Genomic DNA, 14,738 nt, shown 5'->3' on the forward strand with positions numbered 1-14,738 from the left:
GCACGTATACCTTCCGATCTGCATTTTTGTATCCTTTGGGTAAATACCTAGTAGTGAAATTGCTGGGTCATAGGGTAGCTCTATTTTTAACTTTTTGAGGACTCTACAAACTGTTTTCTAGAGTGGCTCTAGAGTGTAAGATGTTTCCCCTTTTTCTGCATCCTCATCAACACCACTTGTTGCCTGACTTGTTAATTTTAGCCATTCTAAGGGATGTGAGGTAGTATCTCATAGTGGTTTTGATTTGTATTTCCCTGATGATGAGTGATATATCTGATATATCTGTTCTCTTCATATATCTGTTCGTCATTTGGATGTATTCTTTGACAAAATGTCTATTCATGTCTTCTGCCCATTTCTTAACTGGATTATTTGTTTTTTGGGCGTTGAGTTTAGTAAGTTCTTTATAGATTTTAGTTGTTAACCCTTTATCAGATATGCCATTTGCAAATACCTTCTCCCATTCCAAAGGCTGCCTTTTAGTTTTGTTGATTGTTTCCTTTGCTGTACAGAAGCTTTTTATATTGATGAAGTCCCAATAGTTCATTTTTGCTTTGTTTCCCTTACTAGACAGAGACATGTCTAGTAAGAGGTTGCTACTCCCAGGTCAAAGAGATCAAAGAGGTGCTGCCTGTGTTTTCCTCCAAGATTTTGATGTTACCCTGTCTCACATTTAGATCTTTCATCCATTTTAAATTTATTTTTGTGTATAGTGTAAGAAAATTGTCAAATTTCATTCTTCTACAAGTTGTCCAGTTTTCTCAATACCATTTGTTGAAGAGGCTGTCTTTTTTTCCATTGGATATTCTCCCCTGCTTTGCCAAAGATTAGTTGATTATAAGTTTTTTGGATACTAGTCCTTTATCAGATATGTCATTTGCAAATATCTTTTACCATTGATAGTTTGCCTTTCAGTTTTGTTGATTGTTACTTCACTGTGCAGAAGCTTTTAATTTTTATGTAGTCTCAATAATTCCTTTTTGCTTTTATTTCCCTTGCCTCAGGAGACATAACAAGAAAGATGTTGCTATGACCAATGCCAGAGAACTCACTACTTGTGTTATCTCCTAGGATTTTTTGGTTTCCCATCTCACATTTAGGTCCTTAATCCATTTGAGTTTATTTTTGTGTATGGTGTGAAAAAGTGGTCCAGTTTCATTCTTTTGCATGTAGCTGTCCAGTTTTCCTAACACCTTTTGTTGAAGAGATTTTTCCAATTGCATATTCTCCTGCTTTATCAAGATCAATTATCCATATAGTTGTGGATTTATTCCTGGGTTTTATATTCTGTTCCATTGACTTATATGTCTATTTTTATGCTAGTACCATACTGTTTTGATTACTATAGCTTTATAATATAACTTGAAATCTGGAATTCTGATAAATTCAGTTTTGTTTTTCTTTTTCTAGCTTGCTTTGACCCCATACAATTTTTAGAACTGCTTCTTCTAGTTCTATGAAAAATGCAGTTGGTATTTTGATAGAGATTCATTAAATTTGTAGATTACTTTTGGTAGTATGGACACTTTAACAATATTTTTTCTCCCAATCCATGAACATGGAATGTCTTTCTATTTCTTTGCGTTGTCTTGAATTTCTTTCAGCAATGCTTTATAGTTTCAGAGCACAAGTCTTTCACCTTTTTGGTCAGGTTTGCTTCCAGGTATTTGTTTATTTTTGCAATTGTAAATGAGATGCTTTTCTTAATTTCTCTTTATGTTGGTTCATTATTATTAGTGTTAGAAATTCAATGGATTTCTGTTCCGTGATTTTGTACTCTGTGAGTTTTATTAATTTTGTTGGTTTCTTCAAAGAACCAGCTCCTATTTCATTGTCTATTCAATTGGGTTTTTTGTTAGGTTTTTTTTTTTTTTTTTTTTTTTAGTGTCTGTATAATTTATTTCTGCTCTAATCTTTCTTATTTTCTTCATTCTGTTGATTTTAGGTTTTGTTTGTTCTTTTTATAGCTCCCTTAGATGTAAGGCTAGGCTGTTTATTGAGATTGTTTTTGCTTTTTGAGGTAAGCCTATATTGCTATAAACCCCTCTTAGAACCACTTTTGCTGCATCCAAAAAGATTTTGGATTACTGTGTTTCATTTTCATTTCTCTTCATATAAGTTTCGATTTCTCCTTTGATTTCTCTGTTGATCAATTGACTGTTTAATAGCATGTTATTTAACTTTTATGTGTTTGTGCTTTTCTCAGGTTTTTTTCTTGTGGTTGATACCTAGTTTCTTAGTGTTGTGGTTAGAAAGGATAGTTGGTATGACTTTCATCTTTTTGAATATGTTGAGACTTGTTTTGTGGCCTAATATGTGATCTATTTTGAAGAATGTTCCATGCACACTTGAAAAGAATGTGTATTCTGCTGTTTTAGGATGAAATGTTCTGAACATATCTGTTAAATATATACGGCCCAGTATGTCATTCAAAGCTATTGTTCCTTGTTCATTTTCTGCTTAGATTATCTGTCCATTGATATAAATAGGGTGTTAAGGTCCCCTGCTATTAATGTATTAGTATCAATTAATTCCTTTAAGTTTGTCCTTAACTGTTTTATGTATTTAGATGCTCTTCTATTGGGACCATAAATATTACAATTGTTATATTTTTTATTAGATTGTCCTCTTTATTATTTTATAGCATTCTTCTTTATCTCTTGTAACATTCCTCTAAAAAATACTTATTTATTACTTTTTTTTAGAGAGAGAGAGAGCATGGGGGGAGGGGCAGAAGGAGAGGGAGAGAGAGAACTACAACAAACTCCCTGCTGAGTGCAGAGCCTGGTGAGGGGCTCCGTCACATGACCCCAAGGCCATGACTTGAAATCAAGAGTTGAATGCTTAACCCAGGTGTCCCTAAATCCTTGTTTTAAAGTCTATTTTGTCCAATATGAATGTTGCTACTCCAGCTTTCTTTTGACATCCATTGGTGTGATAGAAGTTTTTCTATACTCTCACTTTTCAACCTGAAGGTGTCTTTAAGTCTGAAATGAGTCTTTGTAGCCAACATACAGATGGGTCTTGCTCTTTTATCAATTCTATCTCCCTATGTCTTTTGACTGGAGAATTTAGTCCACTCATATTAAAAACAATTATTGGAGGATCTTTCTTTTAATTTTTGCTATTTTGTTACTTGTTTGTGATTGTTTTTGTAGTTTTTCTCTGATCCTTTCCTTGGTCCCTTTCATGGTTCGCTGGATTTCTTAGTTAATATACTTGGATTCCTTTTCTCCTTTTCATATCTATTACTGTGTTTTGATTTATGGTTACCATTAGGTTTGGATATAACATCTTGTGTATAGCAGTCTGTTTTAGGTTGGTGGTCACATAAGCTTGAACGCATTCTTATTCCTCTCTATACCACATTTTAGGTATATGGTGTCATATTTTACATCCTCTTATTTTGTGAATCCCTTCACTGATTTTTACAGATATATTCATTTTTAGGGCTTTTATGTTTCCTCTTTATGGTCTTTTCTTTCTATTTAGAGAGTCCTCTTTAACATTTCTTGTAGGGCTGGTACAGGCATCGTGAGCTCCTTTAGTTTTTGTCGGTCTGGGAAACTATTTCTCCTTCTGTTCTGAATGATAGCCTTACTGGATAGAGCATTCTTGGCTGCAGATTTTTACAAGCCAGCACTTTTTAAAAAGATTTTATTTATTTATTTGAGAGAGAGTGGGTGCACAGGTGGGGGGAGTGGCATAGGAAGAACAAAGAGCAGACTTCCCACTGAGCAGGGAGCCCAACTTGGGGCTCAGTCCCAAGACCTTGAGATCATGACCTGAGCCAAAGGCAGAGCTTCACCAGCTGAGCCATCCAGGCATCGTAAGTTAGCACTTTGAATATATTCTGCCTCTCCATTCTGGGGGCAAACTTTCTCTTGAAAAATCTGCCTTATGGGGTTTCTTTTGCATGTAACTGTCTCTGTTTCTCTTGCTATTGTTAAAATTATTTCTTTAAAAGTACTTTGTCATTATAATTACTGTGTGTGTTGGTGTGAACCTCCTTGGATTGATTTTATTGAGGGATCTTTCTTCCTCCTGGATTTCAATTTCTTTTTCCTTCCCCAGATTTGGGAAGTTTTCAGCTATTATTTTTTTCAAAAAATAATTTTTCCCCCCTCTTCTCTCTCTTCTTCTTCTGGGATCTATATTATATGCATGTTATTACACTTGATGGAGTTGCTGAGTTCCCTGTATTTATTTTCATCTTGCATGATTTTTTTGTCACTCCAGCTCAGCTTGAATAGTTTCCATTATTCCATCTTCCAGGTCATTAATTCATTCCTCTGCTTCTTCCAGCCTGTGACTTATTCCATTTACTGTATTTTTAAATTTTATTTATTGTGCTCTTCATCTCTGACTGGTTAGTATATTTATCTTTTTGTTAAGCATCTCACTTATGCCCTGCAGTCTCTTCTTAAGTCCAGTGTGTGTGGGGGGATCCCTGGATAGCTCAGTGGTTTAGTGCCTGCCTTCGGCCCAGGGCATGATCCTGGAGTCCTGGGATTGAGTCCCACATAGGGCTCCTTGCATGGAGCCTGCTTCTCTCTCTGCCTATGTCTCTGCCTCATTCTCTCTCTATCTCTCTCATGAATAAATAGAATCTTAAAAAACGTCCAGTGGGTTTCTTTATGATCATTTTAGATTCTCTATAAGACATATTATTTATCTCCATTTTGCTTCATTCTTTTGTTGTGGTTTCGTCCTGTTCTTTCATTAGGGGCATATTCCTCTGTCTCATTTTGTCTAACTCCCTGAGACTGTTTGTGTATGTTAGGAGAGTCAGGTACTTCTTTTGTTCTTGAAAGCAATGGCCTTATAAAGAAGAGGTCCTGTAGTGCTTTGTTGTGCAGTGTCCACTCTTTCTAGACCCTGACATTTTAGGGAGTGTCTCTGTGTGTGTTTTGTTTGTCTTGCTGCTGTGTCCTGACTGCTTTCTCCTTTAGTCCAGTTGTCTATGGAGGCCATGTTTATCTGCTGGGGACAGTGTTAGGTCCCCAGCCATGGTAAGAGTGTCCAATTTTAAAAAGTTGTGCACTGATCTGCTTGCAAACTGGTAGCCATAGCTGCCTGTCAGCGACTGGGGCTTTGTGGTCAAGGTGCACAGTTTTAACAAGGTGTACATACCTCAGGCTTCTGCAGGGTCCCCCACAGCTGCCTCTAGGACTGAGGCCCACAAAGTGCACTGGTCAGGATATGCAGGTTGGCAACCTTTGCACTGGTCTTCTGGGGGAGGGGACCCGTGGCTCTAGACTGAAGCAAGGCTGATTGAGAAGGGTAGATTGGCTGAAGTACCAGGGTTGTGTGGGCAGAGGGTTTGGTGTCAGCAAGTGAGGTTGTGAATGTCAGGGCTACCCTGGTTTCCACAGGTGGCCATGTGTGTTTATGCTGGAGGCAGGGGAGGGAGATGGTTCCTATCAGCTCTTTTTTTTTTTTCCTGGAGGAGTCTTCCCATGATCTGCCTTTCCATATGTCTGTTAGTTATCTAGTTGTCTTTTTTGGAGAAATGTCTATTCAAGCCCTCTGCCTATTTTTTAGGGGGATTGTTTGCTGTTGAGTTGTATGTGTTCTTTAAATATTTTGGATATTAACCTTTTATTGGATGTATCATTTGCAAAGAAGTGGTTGGTTCTTTTGCATATTTTCTGTCTTTTTGTTGAAGTTACCACTGAATTTATCTACTCTTTTCAAATCAGGTAAGCATCTATCTTTATGACTATTACTTTGCATTCTCTGCAGGTAGATTGCTTTTCTGTATTTCATCTATTCCTTTTCCTAAGATTTTTCCTTTTGTTTGGAACATACTCCTCTGTCTCCTCATGTGTCTGACTCTCATTGTTTGTTTCTATGTGTTACATAGGTCAGCTATGTGTCCATCTTGAAAGTAGTGGCCTTGTGTAGGAGCCATCCTGTGGGCCCCAGTAATGTTGTCACCAGAGAACCAGGTGCTTTATCTCCTTCCTGTTGTGACTGGGAATGATTGCTGTTGGCACACTGGGTATGGGCATGCTGGATAAAGGTATACTGGGTGTGGGCTCTCTGGGCGGGACACATTAGCCCCCGACATGCCTGAGCAGTGAGGCTACAGCTGCTGCAGTCATGCTGATGTCTGGCGTTAGTCTTCAACACAACATCTGTTGGCTCGGATACCTGGCTGTACACCTGTTGTGGGTATGCTGTGGGTGGGGCTACATGCTAAGTGTGGTAGGACCATATCTTTGAGGAGATGCTGATCCCCACCGAGGCTGCCTGCTGGGTGGGGCAGAATGGGAGCCACTTGGGAGGGGTGCCTGCAAGGACAGGTCTGCAGGGAAATGCCAGGGCAGGGACATATTCACTAGCTAAGTAGAAAAGAATCTCAGAGTTGGCCCTTGCCACCACTGGGCCATGTTGGGTGAAGAAGGGCAAACAAAATGGTGCCCACCAGCCCTTCCATTCTATAGATCTTTGTGCCTCTGAAACATGCTCTAGAACTAATTTATCTTCTTCACATATAATAACATGGTAGCTTTTCAAACTGCTGCCTCTCTCTTGGGTATCTGAGTGAATGATAGAGTTTCCTATCCCTTTGACAACAGTCTCTGTTTATAGCTGTCTGGATCTCTTAGAGTTCAACTCCTCTGATTTTCAAATCCCTTGGAGTTAATTTCTGCTGATTTTAAAAGCTGGGTATCATGAGACTCATCTTCCTGTTCTAGATCCCCAGGGCAGAGGATACTGCATCTTTCTCTCCTACCCTTTTCAGCATGGCTTTTTCTTTATATCTTTAGCCATGGGATAATTACTCTCATAGTCTTCAGGTTTTTTTTTTTTTTTTTTTTTTTTTTTTTTAACAATGATTTGCATTATATGTAGTTCCAGCCTTAATGTGTCTGTCTGTGGCAGGAGGTGAACTGATGATTGTCTTATGCATTTCCCAAGGTTTTAGACAAGGGTTTTTAATTTGACCTTTAATGTGACTGAATCTGTATTTAAACAGTGATTTTTAATAGCCATATTTAAGCATACTGCCATGTTTAAATAAGACATGACACAGTTGTTTTAAAAAAATTCTATAATATTTCAGATTGATAATGGACATTGAAATTATGCACAAAATGTTTACTGAAATGTATTATCAAGGGACTTCCCAAGGAGCCAGGCTTTTTGCACGTTTCACTCTGCCATCCCTGAAGTGTCAGCTTAATCCTTAATTTCCTGGCATTGTAGGGTGCCTGCAGTATTCAAGGAAATGTTTTTACCTAGGAAAGGAGAGAGGACATTGAAGGAAAAGGAGCTAGATCCTTGTATTATTATTATTATTATTACTATTACTATTACTATTATTACTATTATTTTTTTGTTGTTTTTAATAGCAATTAAATATTTAGCAAAAACCATGTGATAGACTTTCCTATTTAATTACTTGGAAGTATATCAAATGCTCACAAGTAAAGCAGTCACTCTTAAGTGGGTTGGGATAATTACGGAGGTTTAAAAATGTTGGGACCCACCATCAGAGGATCAGTCCACTTGGAAGCACATCCCCTTGTGGAGGAGGGAAGATAACTGGACAGCTCAGAGTTTTGAAAGGAAGGAGGAAGGAGAAAGAAGCAGGAGAAGGAATGTTGGGTAGATAACCACTAGTGACTGGGAAACAGCCACTGGAGCTTTTTTTTTTCCTGGTAAATATTTTGAATTTTAAATTCTGAATGCCATCCTTCATAGCAAATTAATTTCTGCCTAAAACATTCTTATTTTTTTAACTAATGAAACATAATTTTTAAGGAACTTGAAATCCTTGGTTTTTATCAAAATGAGATAGTTACATACTGATATATTTTAGTAATTTTAAAGTCAACCGTTAAATATTATTGACAAATTTTACAGGGTCATATCCTTAAATTTTAAACTGATGCAATTCAAACAAACAAGCAAAAAACTCTGAGCCCTTGATTCCCTGCTTTTATTTCTTATGGTTTGTGTAGTAGTGTACTTCTCAGGGATCATGCACCCCACCAAACAGTTCCAGTCTTGTTTTCTTGAAGATTTTCACTTTGCTTTACATCTCTGTTTTGCTCAGTGTTTTGCAAACTATATCATATAACTAAATAAATAGGTTCAGAAATTCAAGTAATTTAAGAAGTCTAGAATAGTTCATACATGATCAAGTCCAGATCCATCCACTGTACAGGGGACAAAACAGAGGTTCAGTGATCATGCACACATTCAATAGTATCCACTCATATTATTCAATCAGCTGATATCCAGGGGTCCCTACATTGTTTGCACTGGAGTGTCAGCATGAAGAAGATGACAAATATTGTGATTTGTGTTGGCAGGTGGGTGGTGAGGATAGACAGACAATATGCAGGAAGCAAACGTTAGATAATTTCCAAGTAAACAAGATAAAGAAAACAGAAATAAAGTAGATAGGGAGTGAGTCTCTTAAAACTCAAGGAAGAAAAATGCCAGACCGTGGGAAGGGAATGAAAGAGAACATTCTTGGCAGAGGGACCAAGATCAAAGTCCCAGAGGCCAGAAAAAGCTTGGTTGTATAAGGAGATCATGGAATTCAGTAAAACTGAAGAAGTAGAGTGGTCAAGGTGAAGAATCATCTAAATATGTAGGATATACATCTCAGAGCATGAGACGCCTTTTTAAAATTTTTATTTTAAGGATAACCTAGAGTAGAGAGTTCAGGCAGACACCTGACTGACATTTTGCAAAGATTACTCCAGCCTGGCTGTTATGCTGAAAAAAGTTTCAAAAGTAGCATCAGTGGAAATGCGATCATTTCGGAGCCTCTCACAGTCATCCAGGTGAACTATCATAGTGACTTGGAGCAAGTTGGTAGCTGTGTAACTTGTAAAAAGAAAATGAATTTGCATTCAGGATATTCTTAAAAGGGAGAACCTACAGGATTTACTGATGGAAATAAGAAGTAAAGGATAGATTCTAGTGTTCTGTAATTATGGAGATGGGCAAGATGATGTAGTATTGAGGTACATGGAAGCCTTCTGGATATGGAGAAGCCCATAGCAGAGCCAAGTGGAGATGGCAGGTGGGCAGTGGATGTTTGAGTCTTTGTACTGACAGAAGGGAGGGGCCTCAGGTCAAAACCCTGGGGCATGTGACATTAAAGATCCAGTGCAGAGGAGGCCAGGAAAGGAGACTAAGAAGAAGCCAAGGATGTAGAAGATTTTAGGAAAGTATGATACCCATGGAGCCTAGACAGAGTTATTTCAATAGGTGGAGATATTGATGGGATAATATCCAGATTCATTCTGACATCTCACAAATCGAATTCAGTAGATTAGGAAGACAGAAACTGGGTTACAGTGGGTAGGAGGGTGAGGCTACAGAGACATTATATGAAGACAGTATTTTTCAAGAAGTGGGGCATGGAAGGGGTGCCTGGACACCTCTATCAGTGGAGCATGCAACTCTTGATCTTGGAGTTGTGAGTTCAAGTCCCATGTTGGGTGTAGAGCTTACTTAGAAATAAAATCTTAAAAAAAAGAAAGAAAAAGAAAGAATGTGACATTGAACTGCAGTCCTAATTGGAATAATTCTGAATGAAGAATGAGAGAAACATACTTTATATATCCAGTTCAGTCCTGATTCTGTTACACCCCAAGGCTTCAGGAATAATCTTCACTTTATAGTTCTTGAATAATGCAAATAGTTTCTTATTCTCAGCTTCCCAATATATAAATGGAAGAATCATATATCTCCAGTATCTGAGAACCTGTTATATGCTGGATCACAGATCTGTACACAAGTACAACAATGAAGAGGATAGTGACCATCCTCAAAAAGCTAGAATAGTGAGAAAAAGAAGTAAGAGAAGAGATGGTATGAATATTGTGTTTACATGGTCAAGTACAGAAGAGTACTGTGATCTCTGAGAGGTGGCCACAATACTTGGTTGCTGAGAGTACCTTCCTAATCCTACCAAAGAAAAGCAGTCAAAAACAAGAAGAATTAGGAGACATTAACCAGGGAAAGATGACTGTAGGAGAGGACAAGTGAAAGGGAAGGTAACCATTCAGAGAACAGCAACAGCTTGGAACGTGGTTTGAAGGGAGCGGTGGGGTTGGATGAGTCCTGGCTTACCAGCAGGGCTGGAGCACAAACTGGAAGCAGAGAGATGGTGAGAACTGTGATGGCCTAGAGAAGCTGTGCTCCAGAGCATGGTTGTGTCTGTGCTGAGAATGCTGAGGGGGCTGTGACTGCGGCCATGCAGAGGATGGGAAGGAGACGAGGGCCAGTGGGGAACAGGACATACATGCTGCCATTATTAAAGGGTTTGGGCGTTACACAAAAATCCTTTAAAATACTGTTAAAATAACACCAGGCCTACCTTTCTTTGTAAGATGTTTTGAAGTAACTTTGTAAGGGTAAACCCCACTACATTAATGCTGATGATGACAAAAGACAAAGTGGGAAAAACGTGTGTCAAATGTTGACATCAGAGACTCCCTTAAACATTCTTTTCTATCTGGCTCAACATTTAAAAGTGGAGAAATATTGTTAAGAGATACTTATAAAAATGTAAGTTTTCATCATTGTTAATCATTTTACTATTCTGTTTAGAAATGTATATCACCAAAAATATATCCTACCCTACACCTATCAAATATCAGCTTAGAACATTATAGTTTTCTCTGTTTTCCTCTGGTGAAAGCAAAACTACAAAAAGCATTTATCTTATGGACATGATATGCTAATAAGATTTGAGCTAATATGTGACATGTTCTTTCTTGTGTAACTATTTCCTAAAAGTACAGCATTCCACTTAACCCAGGCCAAAGTCAATTAAACAAATTAGATAATAATGAATTAAAATATTTCCAACTAATAGGTATCCTTATTTCTAGCATATGGTTTTTACATTTATGTATTTCCATTAATGCCAGATCTTCAAAACAAAGCATAAAAAGAGTTTTAGTGGCAGATTTCTCTGCCTGGAAAAATCAGAGAAATAAAAATGAAACCATTAATCTATTCCTAATTTCAGTCCATGTAATATAAAAATTATCACCTGAGCTAACAAGTCAGTAATGGGTTTTCATCTCTTACAGTAAATGCATTCAAAGAACATAAACTCTGAAACCTGAAAATCTTGAGTTGTTTTTTTCCTATGAAAAATAGAACTTACCTTGTATTAGTTAGGCTATAGTAAGCTGATTTTAAAAGTCATTAGAATTCAAAAAATATTCCAGAAGAGTTTAGTAAAAGCTTTGGTTGGTTTGCATAATGAATACCAAGCTTTTGAAATAAACGTGGGAAAGTTTTTATATGTAGCAGTTATGAAGTCTCTGTTCTTATTTCTCTTGTTGAAAGAAACATTTATATGCTAATGAATCCTACTTCAATAGAATTCCATATTTTCCAGACATCTCTTTGTATTACTAACGTGTAAGTTGTTCAGGCATCAAACAATATTCTTTTCCAAACAATAAATTAGAGGCCTTGTCATGAATTGAAATGAAAACCAGTTACATTTTATAGATAATTAAAGATAATATCTTAGGTTGATATTTACTATTTAGAAGACAGTTCAGGGATGCTTGGGTGGCTCAGTGGTTGAGCACCTGCTTTAGGCCTAGGGCGTGATCCTGGAGTCCTAGGATCGAGTTCCGCATTGGGCTCTCTGGCAGGGAGCCTGTTTCTCCCTCCTATGTCTCTGCCCCTCTCTCTCTCTCTCTCTCTGTGCCTTTCATGAATAAATAAATAAAATCTTTAAAAAAATAGAAGACAATTCTATGTTTTGTGCATACACACACATAGGCACATACACCTATAAGCATCATGTATACACACTTTGTCTTTATTCTTCAGGGTCACTCTATGCTGTAGAGACTGTTATTACTTACTTGTTACAGATGAAGAAACTGACCCAGAGAGCTTCAGTTACTTGTCAATCCTGCACAGCGGTGACTGCTGTAGTAACAGTTGCTTGATGAAGTATGCAACAATCAGGTAAATTTGAATTTCAGATAAGTAACAATTTTTATATAAATGTGTTCTAAATATTCCGTTGGATATAATTATATTTCAAAATATTAATTGGTTGTCTGAAACTCAACTTGAGCTGAGTACCCTGTATTTTTATTTGCTAAATCTAGAAACTCTAAGTGGAACGGAGATTTCTGTTTGGTCTGGCTTCAGATGTTGTGCTCCTGTCCATGACCCTGAGTCATGACCCTGGGTGTCAGATAAGAAACTTGAATCACAGAATTAGGGGCAAGGGTATGTGAAATCACATACTGGGCATGGATGGATAGCCTGGAAACCAGAAGTCCAGCACAAAAATTCCTCTTCATTCACATGTTCATTATCATAATCCTTGTCATGAGTGCAACCCTCACTCTATTTAGTAGCTTCCTATATGCCAGGCACTATGCTTCTCACTCTGTCTATATGAACTCACTAATTACAAATATTATTACGTGCAAGCTCTTACATTACATACATGTGTTCATCTCCAGTACATAACCCATCTGTGGGAGGGTGGTGGTCCTGCCTGCCTGTTCAGCTGGTCTCATGCAGTGCCTGCCACTTAGTAAGCACTGAGTATTTACTAAATGAATTAATGAGGAGGGCGGGGGGTGGGAGTGAATGGGTGACGGGCACTGGGGGTTATTCTGTATGTTAGTAAATTGAACACCAATAAAAAATAAATTAAAAAAAATGAATTAATGAATAAATCCCTTTCTAGATTTCTGTTTTACAAGTTTATATCTCTGTATTCTGTGTAGTTTTAGAGCTTTGCAGTGAAAAATGCCATGTATTGTCTGTGTTAGGTGACTCTGTGTAATTTCTGTTTCCTAGGAGCTGCATTATTAAGTTTTGGTTTTTCTTTGAATGACTCAATTATTTCTCAGCTTTAAAAAAAAATATTGCTTAATTAGTGGATAGGTTGAACTGGAGCTTTTATTTGCCAGTGAAATTTTCATCAACTTCACTAATCAAAGAGAATACAAAAAAAATTATCTTCCAGGCATAAATCTTTTGAAAAATTCAAATGGAAAGAGGAAATGAGCAATACGTTATATGCATTTTTGCCTTAGGCATATGAATAGTTGCAGAGACTAGGATTTTTTTAAAAATTTTTTTCAGAGACTAGGTTTTAGTTCACCATATTTTTTATGTTAATTAATTGAAAAATTAAAAATAAACCCCGAATAGAGAAACAGATATGTTCTGGAAATAAACAAAAAACAGTGTTCATGTAAAAATACTTGAGAATAAATGAACTCAAGGTCTTTTTCAGTGAGACAATCAGATGCCCCCAGTAACAGTTACAAGCCTATTCAGTAAGTTTTGATATCTGGATATGTTGCTCTACACATATATTTACAATGACATGTTCTTCCCTTTGACATTCAGCTTCCTCTTTGTTGATATTACCCACGAAACTTTGAGGCTTATGTATCCTCTGTCGTGTTCATTCTGATGCCCTTGTTCATGGTAAATCCTTTTAAGTATTTTTATTTTATTTTTTATTTTTTTTCTTTTAAGTATTTTTAACACTAGCTTGAAGAATGGAAGAAAAATTTAGGGGATTGAGATTTATTTCTATGTTTGCAGTATCGAAATGCGAGCCTGTGATATGCGATTGTATTTTACTTAATTAGTTGTGTTGGTAAGGTTCAATCAGAGAGACAGAACTAGTAGGAGATATATATTGAAAGACTGGTTACAAGGAATTGGCTTAGCTGATCACTAGGGTCAGGTAGGGATGTCTGAATCCATAGGGCAGGCTATCAGGAAGAGCAGGCTGGAATTGGGCCACAAGCTTGAGCTGCCATTCCATGGGCTACATTTCTTCTTCTTCAGGGAAGCCTGAGATAACTCATTGAATCTGGCCCACTCCCATTATCCAGGATAATATTCTTTACTTAAAGTGAACTTTAATAACATCTACAAAATATCTCACAGGAACACCTTTTTTTTTTTTTTGTATTTTTTTAAATTTTTATTGGTGTTCAATTTACTAACATACAGAATAACCCCCAGTGCCCGTCACCCATTCACTCCCACCCCCCACCCGCCTCCCCTTCTACCACCCCTAGTTCGTTTCCCAGAGTTAGCAGTCTTTACGTTCTGTCTCCCTTTCTGATATTTCACCTTGATTGAATTATTGGAGAGAACAGCATAGCCAAATTGAGAAATTAAACTGTCACACTAGTATTCTTGTCAGAATTAAGATAATTATACTGTCCATAAAATTAAATAGAAAAAAAATTTTCAACTATAGAAGTGAAGTACTTGGAAAAAATATTCTTCAAATTCCCTTTCAGTTCCACATGATGAAAAAAGAGAATTTCTCCAACAGAAATACCAAGATTTCTCTCCCAAAGTACAGGGTTGCTGGATAAAAGAAAGATGGTGATTCAGAATTGAGATGATAAGAGTTTCAAGGACTATGGGAACAAAACATTATTTTAGACATGTTCATAAATCTCCATAGTGAAATATCAAAACCTTGCTGAACAGAAAAACACAAAGAATATGTGTGAAGTGGATGTTTTTAACCATATCCTTATAAAAATGTTCGGTTTTGGTCTAAATATTTCAACACCAAACATTCAGTAGCCTGTGAATTTGTAAGTATTTTCATGAGTGTAAATCTAAACAATTGGGAAACCTGCAGAAGAAGAGGCAGGGAGGGAGAAAAGGATAGGGTGAGAAGAGGTAAAAAGCTTCTTGGAGAAAGATGGCAAGTTGCTTTATTCTTTCTG

At 37.2% G+C, this 14,738-nt stretch overlaps 1 long non-coding RNA gene across 1 annotated transcript in view; it reads right to left on the reverse strand.

Moving 5' to 3' along the window:
- Nucleotides 1-7,091: 7,091 nt before the first annotated feature.
- LOC140625073 (uncharacterized) overlaps nucleotides 7,092-14,738 on the reverse strand; it is a 28,419-nt gene continuing 20,772 nt past the window's right edge. Inside the window, exon 3 of the long non-coding RNA XR_012024447.1 lies at nucleotides 7,092-7,247. This is a non-coding gene — a long non-coding RNA (uncharacterized lncRNA). The remainder of the gene's footprint in view (nucleotides 7,248-14,738) is intronic.

Source organism: Canis lupus, chromosome 3 (genome assembly GCF_048164855.1).
Source record: "Canis lupus baileyi chromosome 3, mCanLup2.hap1, whole genome shotgun sequence".
Classification (NCBI taxonomy): Eukaryota; Metazoa; Chordata; class Mammalia; order Carnivora; family Canidae; genus Canis; species Canis lupus.